Source organism: Ursus americanus, chromosome 14 (assembly GCF_024610735.1).
Source record: "Ursus americanus isolate L20-20 chromosome 14, mUrsAme1.1.p, whole genome shotgun sequence".
NCBI lineage: Eukaryota > Metazoa > Chordata > Mammalia > Carnivora > Ursidae > Ursus > Ursus americanus.
The window spans coordinates 23,624,644-23,638,739 of NC_142140.1; the positions used below are offsets into that span (position 1 = coordinate 23,624,644).

At 39.2% G+C, this 14,096-nt stretch overlaps 1 protein-coding gene across 1 annotated transcript in view; it reads left to right on the plus strand.

Annotated features, from left to right (window-relative positions):
* The window catches only part of SUCLG2 (succinate-CoA ligase GDP-forming subunit beta), a 254,209-nt gene that overhangs the window by 80,681 nt on the left and 159,432 nt on the right, over nucleotides 1-14,096 (plus strand). The gene's annotated exons all lie outside the window — the stretch shown is intronic.

A 14,096-nucleotide genomic window follows, 5' to 3' on the forward strand; every position in this document is an offset into this window, starting at 1 on the left:
GTGTCCCTTGGAGATGCTGCCACTCTGGACAGTTTCCTCATTATATGCTGTTTTGTCCTTGTCTGTTTCTCATCTGTCTCCTTAGCTTGATTTTGAGCTCCAAAAGTTCAGGATGCACCATTGCATCCCTGGTGCAAAGAACTTGACACAGGGAAGGGCTCAGTAGATACTGGTTGTGTTAAAGCAAAGAATCACTTTATTGTGTGCCCTTCTCTTTTAAAAAAAATATTGAACATCTAATCTCTTAGAGAAAAAAATGAGTCCTAGGGAAGTAAGTTTGTGATTGACAGACTTCCCAGTCCTTCCGACAAACAAATGGCAGAAGAGAGTGCATTATGTTGACTACAGACGTGTGTGTGCCACATCTGGTCGTCGAGATCCTTTTCAGCTTAAAGAAAACAGCCATGTACTCAGCACTTTGGTTCTCTGCCTTATTACTTTGGCTCCATCTTTGGAGTCCGCTTTTGAGAAAAGACTGCCATGGGAAAGTCTTAAGAATGTGGTAAGCAGCGTTGTTTGCATGCCTTAGTAACTTCCCCGGATCACTGCACAGAGATACGTGTGTGTGTGTGAGAAACGTGTTTATCAGTAGAGTGACTGGACAGCCAGGTATTTAAAGGATAAAGTTCTCTTCAGGGGAAGGTAGCGCAGTTGCCTATGCGGGGTATCATGGAGGGAGAAAAAGCCCTGATTTCAGGTGCACAAACTCAACCAAATACATGGGATCTCATTTTCAGAGGGTCTTGCCCGGGCTTTCCGTTCACACACCCATAAGTTCCTGCAAACAATTCAATTTTATTTGACATTTATTGGGTTACACTTGACATTTCCAAGTGCAGTAGATATTTTTTTCTTTCTGACAACTCAGTTGTGAAATTATGATTGACACTCAATAACGTTCAACTGGATTGTGTTCAAAACTGACCAATGGTAGGTTTTAGAAGATGAACCAGTTCCAAATTTTGTGACCCACGGATAACATTCTCACCCTGGAAGTCGAGATAATATCAGTAGTTAATCAAGGGAATGTCTCCACTGGTGGTTTCAGGATTCATTTCGGACTCAGAGCTTTGGCCAGCCTGTGTGTGTCTCCTACGTTGCTCGGAGGAGACACTCAGCAAATACTGGCTGAAAGAATAGATAAAGCCTATTTGAAAATGTATCTCTCATTATGTTTTGTTTTTTTTTAAGATTCTGTTTATTTATTTGAGAGAGAGAGCAGGAGCACAAGCAGGGGGAGGGGCAGAGGGCAGAGGGAGAAGCAAACTGCCTGCTGAGCAGGGAGCCTGACGTGGGGCTTGATCCCAGGACCCTGAGCTCCTGACCTGAGCCAAAGGCAAATGCTTAACCGACTGAGCCAGGCAGGCACCACATATCTCTCATCATGTTTTAATTAATTTATTTGGCACTTCCCCCCCTCAATTAAAAAAAAAAAGAGCAATTAGAATTATCACACTCAGAGATTTCCACTGTTGTCAGTCTGGTTTCTGGTCTTCTAGATGCATAAGTGCATACACACAGCCACAAAATGTGGCTTGTAATGGACTTACCTACCCATTTTACTTAAGGTGTGGTGATCATCTTTTCTTCTCGGGGATTAGTGAGCTCTTTACCATAAATATATACAAAATCATTATTAGCTACACTCTATCTTATTTAACCAGTCCTGTTTTCTCAAACATTAAAGATGACTGCATTTTTCCTTCTATTACAAACAACCCTGCCATGAACATCCTTAGTCCACATATCCTCTTCACTAAGGTGATTAGTCTCGTAGGAGTAGAATTGCTGGTTGCTGAGGATATGACTTTTGACAGTCTTTTGGGACTTACTGCCTCTGAGAGGTCGGATCAGTATACACTTTTTTTTTTTATATTTATTTATTAGAGAGCAAGGGGAGGGGCAGGGGGAGAGAATCTCAAGCAGACTGAGCACTGAGCACTGAGCCTGACACGGGGCTCAACGTGGGGCTCGACCTCACGACCAAGAGATCATGACCTGAATCGAAACCAAGAGTCAGACACTCAACTGACTGAGCCAGTCATGCGCCCCGGATCAGTGTACATCTTAATCAAAGTGATAATTGAGTCACTCTTGGTCCAAGTGAATGTGAACATGTGCCTGTTTACCCACATCTTCTCAGAAGATGTGTATTGTCATTCATGTTGTTTTTACCAGCGCGTCTACTGTCTTTTGGAGATTAGGACTAATTCTGATAGAGACATAGTGAGAAGTATTGTGTTAGGGAGTTTATGTCATATTGTTTGAGACCTAGCTGGATGCTGCATATTGTAGGTCTTCGTACATATGAGCTTAGATTATAGGCTCCTTGAAGATACGAATAGTCTCCGTTATAGTGTAGCCAACACACAAAGCATATGTGTAATGCTGTACACACATAGATCTCCAATGGCTTCTTCTTTGTGAAAGAAATTTCACAATTTGTCTCCTTGAGAATGCCCTCAGCCCTCATCTGTGGGCATTTTTCCAATGTCTGTTTTAAAAACTCAAGAGTTATCACTCCTCTGTGTGATTCTGTTTGCTTCCTCATGCTATTCCGCTAGACTTTTTACCCAAATTCCTTTTATATATCAGAGTCCGCTCTGTCTTGTAGTCATCTCTCGTCCTTATCCAGTGTATTTGATGCTGTTCTGGAGAATTGATTCTTTATAAAGTATTGTTTTCATCTTTAAGGGTCCACATGTAATTTATTTGCATCAGACATTTATTGACTCTTATTTGAGCAAACGGTACATCTGTATAACATAGTTGAAAACAAAATAAAACATGGATTTAGGAGTGATAATCACAATTTTTGTTCCATTCCTGCTAATTTGGAGGTGACATTGTGACTTGGGAAAGTCACATTACTGCTCAAAGCTCTTGAGTCATATGCAGTATTATAAAATAAGCTGTCTACTTAATAGGGTGTGGTGAAGATCAAATGAAATTTCATGGATATAAAAACTCTGAAAAGAACTGTAAAGTCAAGAAAAACTTAAAGGCTTAATTGCCTTCCAAGAGGTCCAAATCCAGGAGTGCAGACAACCAGGGGTCTGAAGATACAGAGGGTAGGTCAGGTGAGGGGCTGAGTTTCAGGCAGTGGTTCGTGAAGAAGCACTGCAGGCAGTTAGGGGCTAAAAGTCAGTAGAAAAAAAAATATGGCACAGTGGCCTTTTGTTCAGGGAAGTGGCTGGCTCTGTATTGCCCTGGCCAGGAACAGTCTACATAGTTCCCTCTTGGGAAATGGTTGGTTTTCTCTGCGGTAGATGGTTTGGGAGCCCTAAGTTGAAGGTGAAGTACATGGCTGGGCTGCGAGCATGTGGCAGTAGAAGGAAAGCTCACTTTTATTGGGGGTCTTTCCCATGCCAGATGCCCCTTCTTGAACATCACTACCTTTGAGTTCATGCAGTCTGATGAGAACACACTTTGGATTTAAGTTCATGCAGTCCGATGAGAACACACTTTGGATTTAAGTACACCTGGACACTTTATTGATTTCCTAGGGCTGTCATAACAAAGGATCACAGAATGAGTAGCTTAAAGCAACTAAATTGATTCTCTCACCGTTCTGGAGGCCGAAAGTCTGAAGTCAGGGTGTTACCAGGGTTGGTTTCTTCTGGAGGTTCTGAGGGAAAGTCTATATTTTCCATGCTACTTTGCTAGCTTGTGGCATCTGCCAGCCATTCATGGTATTCCTGGGTTTGTAGATACATCACTCCAGTCTCTGTCCCTTTCTTCACATTGCTGTCACCTCTGTTTCTCTGTGCCTCAAATCTCTTTCTGCCTTTCTCTTATAAAGACACTTGTCATTGGATTTAGGGCTCACTTGCCTAATCCAGGATGATCTCATTTGGAGATCCTCAACTTAGTGCAAAGACAGTTTTTCCAAATAACCTGACATTCACCAATTCCTTCTTTTGGGGAGCTATCATTCAACCCGCTATAGACAGTGACTGCAAGTAAAAGAAAATTGCCAGATTATGTACAGATTTGACATTTAAATCTTGGTCTTTAGATTATAAAAATAGTGCTCTTTTCTTGTATACCCTGGGGGGAAATCTTCTGCTTTAGATTAGGCCACATCCTAGTGAAAGGAGCCATAGTACTTCCCACTTGTAAGGTACTGTATGCTTTTACATTCCTTATTTCATTTAACCCTTAACGGAGCCCTGTAAAGTGGGATTTTCTGCAGATTTCTATAGCACCCATTTTACGGATGTGGAAATAAAGACCTTGGCCCTACACCAAACAATTGGTATATTTTTTGGTTTATTTTCAACTAATTGAAAATAAAATTTGTATATCTGAAACTATACTCAAATAAACAAAAATAAATAAATTAACAAAACAAAACAAAGTTCTGTTTGGCTGCAGAGCCTGTGGTCTTAGCCAGTGTGCTCTACAGAACAAAGCACAGTGGTCCTACTAGAAAAGTCTGGCATATAGTTCAGATTCAGGTTTGCAGTGTCTGCCTGTGATATGAATGAATGATCATGAACAGGGGGAAGGATGCTCTCTCTGGGCTGCTGCTCAGCCTCAGTATGCTATATTCTAGGAAGTTTGGTTTTTTTAAACTCTTGTAATACAGTTGACCCCTGAACTACATGGGTTTGGGTTCACTTACACGTGCCTTTTTTTGATAAATACGGTACCGCCCTATAAATGTCTTTTCTCTCTCTTATGATTTTCTTAAGAATATTTTCTTTCTCTAGCTTACTTTATTATAAGAATATAGTACCTAATACATATAAAATATGTATTCATCAATTGTGTATGTTATCAGAAGGCTTCCAGTCAACAGTAGGCTTTTACTAATTAGTTTAGGGGGAAGTCAAAGTTATATGCAGATTTTTGACTATGTAGAAATTTGGTGCCACTAATCCCCAAGTTGTTCAAAGGTCTACTGATATTCATATGGCATTAGTGGAATTAAATAAAGATTAAATAAAGTAAGGTTGTACAAAATTATAAAACATCCAATATATTGAGATTTGTGAGAGCATATTGTAGTTCGATGGTTTTTCCTCCTTCCCTCCCCCTCCCTCCCTTCCTTCCTTCTCTTTCCTTTCTTCTTTCTTTCATTTTTCTGTGTGTCTCTCTCCTTCTCTCTTCCTTCCTCCCCTCCCCTCTTCCTCCCTCCCTCCCTTCCTCCCTCCTTTCCTTCTTCCTCCCTCCCTTCCTCCTTTCCCTGTCTTTCCTTCCTTCTTTTTTCATTTTTCTGTGTTTCCCTTCCTTCCTTCCTTCCTTCCTTCCTTCCTTCCTTCCTTCCTTCCTTCCTTCCTTCCTTCGTCTTTCCCTCTCTCTCTCTGTTATGCTTTCTCTTTTACTGCCCTGGTTTTTCAAAGTCTTGTGTTATACTGGCTGATACCTATGACTTAAATATTTGTAATATATCTACTTTTCTCAGAATACTAGGCACAATGTCATGTGTTCTACAATTTTTTTTTTTTAATACTAACATGGTTCTTAGAGGATGGCATTGAAATCTGGTAGACAATTGGCATGGAGTCCATTTCCCATACTGTGTTCAAATTCTATTTTTCTAACAACATTCTGATTTGTTTGAAAGCCTTGAAGTGCTAGATTAAGAGAATAGCAGCATGGAATAGCATTGTGCTCCCAGAATAGTCTTTCCTATCAGGTGGGAATGAACCAGGCCAAAGCCCCTTTTGGAGGTTTCTTGGTTTGTGATTTAGCTGCAGTAAGTTTATTAAAATCTGTTTGGATCCCCCCCCCCCCGGATTTTATAGTATACGCAATGTAAGTGATAAGGGTTGTTTTAATGGTGAGAAATAAAACCTGTAGTTCTGGGGCGCCTGGGTGGCACAGCGGTTAAGTGTCTGCCTTCGGCTCAGGGCGTGATCCCGGCGTTATGGGATCGAGCCCCACATGAGGCTCCTCCGCTATGAGCCTGCTTCTTCCTCTCCCACTCCCTCTGCTTGTGTTGCCTCTCTCGCTGGCTGTCTCTATCTCTGTCAAATAAATAAATAAAATCTTAAAAAAAAAAAAACAAACCTGTAGTTCTGAAGGGCAGAGTGTTAGTCTACGATTACTATGTTAGTCTCATCCAATTTTAAGTTTCTCTGCAGAAAAACAAAGTTCTACGAGCACTTGGCATTAATTAAATTAGGTGTAGAGAACTTATTCCCACTTAAATTAATGCCACTTGACATTCTAAATTCTTCTCTTTTTTTTTTTTTTTTTTAAAGATTTTATTTATTTATGTGACAGAGAGACAGCCAGCGAGAGAGGGAACACAGCAGGGGAGTGAGAGAGGAAGAAGCAGGCTCCCAGCAGAGGAGCCCGATGTGGGACTCGATCCTGGCATGTCGGGATCACGCCCTGAGCCGAAGGCAGACGCTTTAACGACTGCGCTACCCAGGCGCCCCTCTAAATTCTTCTCTTAATCTCATAATTGCCTCATTTTGCCGTGATTTATAAATTGTGAACTTGGACCCCTTATCCTCCTGAAAACTGAATTGTAAAAAGACTGGTTAATGAGGAAGTGAAACTGTTTTATTTTCAGCTTTATTTTAATATAAATTCTGATATTACCTATAACATACTGAAATTTATAATTACTCATTTTTTTTTTTGAGAAAATTTTAAGATTTCCTGATATAAATTTCAGCCTTCGGAATGAACTGCAGTCTAGCCAGGGGCTTCTGGACCTTCTTATAGAGCTGTAGCCTCCCCTACCTTGCGGGCGTGGGTGGGCAGGCCCCCTCTGTCCCCTCTAAGCCCCAAGCTGAACCACACCAAACCTTCCGAGGGTCAGGCTTCTCTCATCAGTGTTTGTCAAATTTTGACCTATGAGAGAAAGCAGACAGAAGCACAAAAAGCCTGCAGCTAAATTCCTGGTGTGCCTTTCCTTCCCGTCTTCTCCCTGTCTCCTATCTCATGGATTGTTCCTAGACACAGTGGTCCCTATGGCCTCTCTGGTGACATCCATCTTCCAGGACCAGTGAACCAGCTGTGCTCTCTGCTGGAGCCCTGGCCACCTTGGCAAGAGGATACTGCTGTGTGTTCCTTTCCTTCCTGCCAGCCTCTCTGCCCCTCCCTCTTGTCCTGGCTTACCAGAGATTTCACCCCAAAATACAGAATATACTTGGCTTATACTTTTACAAAAAGTATGCTCTTATTTTTCAGATATGGCAATCTAAGGTGTCTTGAAAATATACATTTTTGTCATTATTTCATCTAAATATTTGTTAGGTAACTAGACAAATTTGGCAAACACAAAGCCTTTATTCTTTTTTTTTTTTTTTAAGATTTTATTTATTTATTTGTGAGAGGGAGAGAAACAGAGTGAGCATGAGCAGGGGGAGGGGCAGAGGGAGAAGCAGGCTCCCCACTGAGCAAGGAGCCCAATGAGGGGCTCGATCCCAGGACCCTGCGATCATGACCTGAGCCGAAGGCAGACATTTCACCAACTGAGCCACTCAGGCCCCCTGCACAAGCTTTTATTCTTAATGAATAAATTTCATCAATTTCTTTACCTCTTGGATAAGAAAATAGACTTTTAAATTATTTATATATAATATATAAATAATATATATAAATTACATATGTTTAATATATGTATTTAAGCTAATGTTATTTATATACATATGAAATATATGTAATCTGTATTACTGGTGTTGATCATATTATTCAATTTATACTATATATTATGTAATGTATAATTAATCATCTTTTTTTGTTTAAAGATTTTATTTATTTGAGAGAGAGAGAGCATGAGCAGGGGGAGAGGGAGAAGCCGACTTCCCGCTGAGCAGGGAGCGCAACACGGGTCTCAATCCCAGAACCCTGGGATTATGACCTGAGCTGAAAGCAGATGCTTAACTGACTGAGCCACCCAGGCACCCTGTAATTAATCATCTTAACGAAAATAGGCATGTGATGTTTTTTAAAGGGTAGGACTTTAAGATGTTATTTTATGACCAAATCAGAGAGACAATCACACAGAGAAGGGAAGCTACAAAATAACCCCCTAGTGTTCCCCCACCCCATCCACTCTCACCAAGCTCTCTTCAGTTGGTTGAAGGTGTATGTTACTCCTTCAGCTTCCTCCTAAAGTTCTTAAGATTAAGAACTAAAGTGAGTCCCGTTCACTCTTCTGGGCCTTTAGTTCTTTGCGCAAATGGAGATTTGATTCTATTACCCAGTAAAATAAAATGGAAAGAGTAAATGCATATAAAATATCTAGTATAATGGCTGGCTAGACTATAATGTGCCTGGCCTTCTGGACCAGAGCTGCACCTGGCTTCCCCGGTTGTATAACACTTCATGAGACTGAAGAGTCCCACCATTATTGAAAGAGAAAGATCCAATTGAGATAGAGGCTCTGATAGAGCTTCTGTGGCTGTCAGATTTTTGTCCAGAGCATTAAAAAAACAAAAACCAAAACCATTCCGTAAGGTCTCCACTGTTTGAACTGCCACCAAGTTTTAAGTCTCTGCGTTATAATAACCAGAAGTCTTTCATTTAGCATTTAGTAGCTGTGGAAAGGTAATATTTAAAGCAAATTTTCTTCTCACATGTCATTGCTTTTCTGTGTCTTCTTTCACTTTGTCTGATTCTTTTTTTTTTCTTTTCCAGCTCATGATTCTACTTAAGATTTAACCCAACTGTGCTCTCTGATTCCTAACTTTTTTAAAAGCATGGCTTTGTAGTCTTAAAAGTCCTTTTATTTATGACTCTGGCATGATTTTAGATATCTGAGAAGTACTACTTGTTTATTTTTATGCTTGCATGGGGTTTTTATGACTCTTCTTTAATTTTCTCATAGAATTTGTGATTCTCTTCTCAACAGCTTATTTTTTATCGCAAAGTGAGCTTTATTCTTAACTGCTGTCATTGAACTTAATTCTTTACTTAATGCTGTCCAGCCGGGTCAGGTCAACCTGTGCAGTTGTTCACACTCAGGTGGCTAATCCATTTTGAGATTTTTTTTTTCAATCACTGTTTTGGCATTGATAGTAAAAGTTCATTTGAACAATTTTGGTATCAATTCTCAGTGAGAATTGAAGTACTCAAGCTGTGAGTCAAGTGAACCTGTAGTATTTTCTGTCTTCTCAACTTTCTTGCTTTCTCCCCCCTAATCCATTTGGCCTGAGATATTTATATTTAGTAGGCAGAGTGGAAATAACTCTCAAGTGAAATTCTCTAAAATCAACAGTTGGGAAAAATGTGATACTCAATAAGATTCTTTGAGAAGGTTGCTATTTTCCTTAAGATACTCTCCATCTTGCATAGCAGAGCAGTTTTCTTAAGCAGAGGGTGTTCTTGACATTTTCCCAAATGGTTGCAGCTCCTCAGGATTGCTCTGGGAATTTAAATATGTTTATCTAAATTCATCTATCTATTTGCTATTTAAAGAGAAGAATGTTTCAACACATTTGTGAATGGGAAATACTTCTTAAAACTGTTCGGTTCTCAATCAGGAAACTTTCCTAAGTCTACCTTTTTTCTGTAAAAATTGTACAGATTGTTTACTGGCCCATGTGAAATGTTACTGTATTTTGCTTTATGCAAATCATATCATAGCATGATTTGTCTTTCCCTTCAAAGAGGTTCTCTGGGTTATGAATGAACGAGTTCTCTGAAAATTCGTTGAAGCTGTCCCACAGAGAAGATTTGACTTGTGATTTCTTGGGCAGACCTATGCTGAGGAGTTCTGTCCTCTGTTCACCCCTCTGTTGTTTGGGGAGTAATTACGTTTATATAGTTATAGCACATCATACAAACTGGTGTCAAAATAGCAAAGAAACTTGTCTTTTCCAGTATATCCAGTCAGCTTTGGTTATTTAGAAAGCCAGGATAAAAATGGCTCAGATGTCCATGGAACTAGAGGTCCAGTTAAGCCCCTCTTCATGGATATGCCTGTATTTTATGTATAGAAAGTGGTGTAATGGGAAATGCCCCTTTTTTCTAGTTGAGCTCATTGTAGACCAGAGAACAGCTTCCCAGATTCCACTAGACAGCTGACTTTGTCATTCATTTCCTTCAAATTTGTCTGGATGAAATCAAGTTATTTATCCTGAAATTCATTGTTTGTGGCATAATGTTGATAATTTTACAAGATTATATGTATCATACTGGGATGGTTCTCATGGATTTCATGGCTGTTTTTTATTTTTATAAATTGTTTTTTAAGCAACTTTATGGAGGAATGTTTTTCACAGCATAGTTTTCTCATTTCATATATACAGTTTGCTGACTTATAATAACTTTGTTGAGTTGTGCAACCATCATCACAAGTTTAGAGCATTTTCATCCCTCCACTCCCAGTAAGATACCCACTGCCATTTATAGTTAATCCTTATTCCCACTCCCAGCTGCAGGCAACCCCTAATCTATTTTTGCCTCTAAATTTGCCTCATCTGGACATTCCATTTACATGAAGTCATATGATATGTGGCCTTTTGTGTCTGGCTTCTTTCTTAGCATGTTGTTGAGGTTCATCCTTGATAGCCCCTATCAGTAGTTGTTTCTCTGTATCACTGAATACCGTTCCATTGAATGGATAATACTACATTTTGTCCGTTCACCAGTTGGTAGACATATAGATTGTTTCCAATTTGGGGCCATTGTTAATAATGCTGCTATGAATATTCATGTTTGGGTCTTTTTGCGGATGTATTTTTTCATTTCTCTTGGGTAGTTACCTAGTATTGGAACTGTTGAGTCATATGGTGACAGTGTTTAACTTTTTGAGAAACTCCCAGACTTGTTTCCCAAAGTAATGTACGATTTTACATTTCTATCAGCAGTGTGGGAGGTTTCCAATTTCTTTATATCTACACCAATATTTGTTATTTTCTGTCTCTTATAGTTCAGTTATTCTAGAAAGTATGAAATGGTAGTTCATTGTGGTTTTCATTTGCATTTTACTACCGACATGATGTTGTGCATCTTTTCATGTACTTATTAGCCATTCATCTAAATTCTTTGGCAGAGTGGTCATATCTTTGGCCCATTTTTTGATTGAATTTTGTCTTATTATTATTGAGTTGTGAGTGTTATTTATAAATTATGGAGCCAAGTCCTTTGCTGGTTATGTGTTTTGCAATTTTTTTCTCCCAGACTATCGCTGGTCATTTTTCTAATGTTGACGTTTGAAGTGCAGAGGTTTAGAATTTTAATGAGGTTCAACTTAACAACTTTTTTCTTTTTTGAACTGTGTGTTTCGGATGTCATATTTAAGAAGTTTTTACCATACCCAGGTCTCAAAGATTTTCTCCTATATTTTCTTCTAAAGACTTCATTATTTTTAGCATCTATATTTAAGTCTATGATCCCCCTTGAGTCATTTTAATATATGGTATAAGTTGAGGATCTAATCAAATCATCTTTTTGATTATTCTTGAGTCATTTTTCAAGCAAACTGTGCTTCCCCCAATGAGTTGGCTTGTCACTTTTGTCAGAAGTCAATTGATTTTAAGTATAAGGATTTATTTCTGGATTCTCAATTCTGTTTCATTCATCTGTATATCTATCTTTATATCATGGGGTAGGCAGAAAAATAACCCCCCAAAGATGTCTGTGCATTAAGCCCCAGAACATATGACTGTCTTGGTTTATATGGCAAAGGGAATTTTGCAGATATGATTACATATGAATGCTGAGATGGAATGTATCCTGGGCCCCTGGGTGAGCTCAATCTAGTTATACAAGTACTTGAAAGTGGATAATCTTTCCATGCTGGGTCAGAGATATGAGATGAAAGAAGGAGGAAATATGCACTTGAGTGTGATAAGGACTTGACCCACTGTTACTGGCTTTGAAGATGGAGGAAGGCAGTCACCAACCAAGGAATGTATATGATCTCTAGAACCTGGAAACAACTTTTAGCTGACAGTCAGCAAATAAACAGGGATCTCAGTACTACAACTCCAGGAACTGAATTCTGTTCAGTTCCCTAATGGGAAAGGACACAGATTCTCCCCTACATCCTCCCTAAAGGCACACAGCCCTGCTAGCACCTTGATTTTAGCCCGGTGAGACTGATTAAGTAGGATATTTCCATTAAGTATGCATATTGGTGTATTCCTGGGTGTTTTAACCTGGAGTATGTACTCCTGTGCTGCAAAATGGAAAGAAGCTTATTCCTAAGCAGTCATCAAGCCTGTTTTACTGCTCTGGGTTGTATCATTCATTGGAAGTGGGAGAGTACATTTATTCCTTGTTCAGAGTATGGCTGTAAACCAAGTTCTGTTGTCGAACAGTTATGTCCTGTGTATACAGTGTAAGAACACTCATATTTTAATTTTGTGTAAGTTCAAGCAAAAATTGGTAGTACTGCTGTTTATAAGCTAAAGAAAGAGCCATTTTAATTATTCATTTATTCATTCTTTTATTTTTTCCTCCAGTTGCTGTTACACTTTTCATCCATTTGGCCATCTGTCCATCTGTTCTCCCATCCATCCAAAAGATATGAATTAACACATACAACATGCCATATGATAGATTTTGGGGCCTGAGAGGGAAAACTTTTGTCCTTTGCATGAGGAATTCATATGGATAGAAAGTGGTGGAAGACACAGATATAAAAGGGAAAAATTAAAGCTTTTCAGTTCTCAGATATAATACATAGATGGGTCTATGACCTGAATGATTTCAGTCATTCATTATAGGGGATTTGTCATCTTTTGGGAGATGGATCATACAGGAGGAATTTGTTTTTCCATGGACTGCTCAGTAGTGCCAGCTCTGGATTGCTTCGTTTATTGTCCTTTATCATTGCTTCTATCATAACTCTCATGTGTGATATAAACTTTGTTTTTTTGTAGAAAATGGACATGAACAAAAGCTACCATGTGTGGTGATGATAAGGAAAAAGAAAAAATGTTTAGGGTACAGAAGACAAATTATGCAAGGAAAGAAATATTTAATTCTTTGGCAGCTCAGATTTATGATATCAGGGAGTCATCTGTCCTGCAACAAATCAAGAAAACCTGATTTGTGAACCTGTTTTTACCAGTGTTCCAGTCAGTTAAAAGAATTTTTTTTTTAAATGGCTTTCATTATGCAAGGAAAATTAAGTGGCATGAAGTGAATATTCAGCTAGTGCTCATTTTAGTCCATATTTTTTGCTAACTGATTTTAATGTGTGATTTTGTTTTTCTCGTAAACAATCCTGTGGAATAAATCCTGCTATTAGTTTCATTTTACAAACGTGAAAATTGAGGGCCAAAGGTTTGAATGGTTTGTTTGCCCAGTGTCAAACAAGTGTGGTTTTTGTGGATGTGGCATTTAAACATTGGCCCCTTGGAATTCAGGGTCCTATCTCCTCACTATTTCCAGAAATGTCATCTCAGATCTGGGTGATCACCCAGCGATGATTAAGTATATAATGCAGGGTTTATTAGACTTCACACTATTTATACTTTGGGTCAGATAATTCTTTGTTGTGGGGCTGTCCTGTGCATCATGCAATGCTGAGCAGCATCCATGGCCTCTACTCACTAGATGCCGGGAGCAGCGCTTATTTGAGACCATTAAAAATGTGTCCGGACATTACCAAATATTCTGTGAGGGACAATACTGCGCTGACTTTAGAACCACTGCAATTACCAGGCAAATTAGGACTGCATGCTGTGGTGCACTGAGAAGAAAATCATGGTTAAATGTTTCAGGTAGGTAGAAGAAATATTAGAGATAGTGATATCTGAGATTTTATCCCCGTGAGAGTTAGCCAGCCTGTGTGGAGTTAGAGGGCACAGTCTCCAAGACCATCTTCACTTCTGACATCAGTTCGAGTTTGGGGTTTCCCAAAACCACTCTTATTTTCATGGTTTGCTAAAAGGACTTGCAGAGCTCACTGAAAGCTGTTATACTCATGGTTACTGTTTATTACAAGGAAAGGATACAGATTAAAATTAGCCAAAGGAAGAGATGCGTAAGGCAGGGTGTGGGAGTGCTCTGTACATGCAGTTCCTTTGTCCTTTCTCTGTAGAGTCAGGACACATTACATTCTCAGCATTGATGTGTGACATTATACACAATATTGTCAACCAGAGAAGCTCACCTGTGCCTCAATGTTCAGAGTTTTTATTGGGGCTCCATTACATAGGCATGGTTGGTTGATT